At 36.5% G+C, this 1,320-nt stretch overlaps 1 pseudogene; it reads left to right on the top strand.

Annotated features, from left to right (window-relative positions):
- The window catches only part of LOC111397068, a 12,068-nt pseudogene extending 11,201 nt beyond the window's left edge, over nt 1–867 (top strand).
- Nucleotides 868–1,320: the final 453 nt, after the last annotated feature.

Below are 1,320 nucleotides of genomic sequence, written 5' to 3'. Positions count from 1 at the left end.
CCCGATAAAAGAAACAAGAAAAGTGTGCATCAATCTTAATTCACTCTTTTTCCCTCTCTCCCCCAGCTAACCGAAGAAAGGAAAACCACATGGCAATGAAAATTTACGTTGTTACTATTACTACATCTTTCTTGCTAGCAAGCGAATGAATCTTAAATGTGGCAACGTATATGTGGAAATTAACATGAATAATATTGGGTTTACGAGTCCAGAATAAAGAAAATTTCTGGAAGGAGATTTTTTGTTGGTAATTCATTTGCCTGATTGGTGTATAACTTTTCAATAAACACATTTGCAGGTTATGGCAAAAAGGACAAATGTTCCTGGAATGAAACAATATCGTGGAAGGCTCTTTAATCCTTACCTTGGATATAGATACAGGAGGCCCTATGTACCCCCATATGGTTACGGGTGAGTTTCTAATCATTGTTTACCTCAAACTCCTAGTGTAATTCGAGTAAAAACAAGTTACTTATGTTTCTCCATGTTGCAGGAAGTTTCCAAGGTTCAGGAGGCCAATGCGCTACGTGCCTTAGAAAAACGGACGCATTTCAGTGCATATTATTCTAATCACATCCTTGGTCATTTCAGAAAATGGACGTTTTCTTTATCTTTATGACGGTTTATGCAGTTGTGGAGGTAGCATTCTAAACGTCTTGCTATTACATGCCGATGATGTATGAGCATTCTAAATGGCTGTTTATTAGAATTCTGATGAGGACATGACATGCTGTTAGTTTATATCAATAATTTGTTGACAGGTTAATATTTTAGTATTATGTGCTTATGAGGATTGTACTATGAATAATATTACTTGGCTTGGAATGAAAACTTGTTCTATCTCGAGATTTTATATATTGTAGAGGACTCTTAGGCTTGGATCCTCTTGCAGCTTGATGGCAAGATCATAATGTTTAGTTTCATTTTTATTTCAACGAGGGAGGGGTAGGAAAAAAATGTTGTAAACCCGTGCTCGAAAGATAGTTGTCTATACACTAATGAGGGATGTATGGATTCTTGAGAGGAGCCGTGGTGGTCTTCCCGGACCTTCTGGATTGAATCAAACTTTGAATCTACGTATGACCCAAGCCCAAATCGCCCCATATATCCTCGGGTAAGATCTATCTAGAATCAAGTATAACTGATGATATCTACTATGACTATCTAAATGGGAGGGATTCAATAGAAAGAAAATCTAAATTCAGTCTCATTCTATCAACATGAAAGAGATGATAAGACTCTAAAATCAAGAGTGACAAATAAAGAGCTTACTGGAGATGTTCTAATAGTTTGACACATGTTGGTGTAGTTGACATTTAT

This window comes from Olea europaea, chromosome 7, assembly GCF_002742605.1.
Source record: "Olea europaea var. sylvestris chromosome 7, O_europaea_v1, whole genome shotgun sequence".
Classification (NCBI taxonomy): domain Eukaryota; kingdom Viridiplantae; phylum Streptophyta; class Magnoliopsida; order Lamiales; family Oleaceae; genus Olea; species Olea europaea.
The sequence above is the reverse complement of the archived record's forward strand: the minus strand, read 5'-3'. Positions and strand labels throughout refer to the sequence as shown.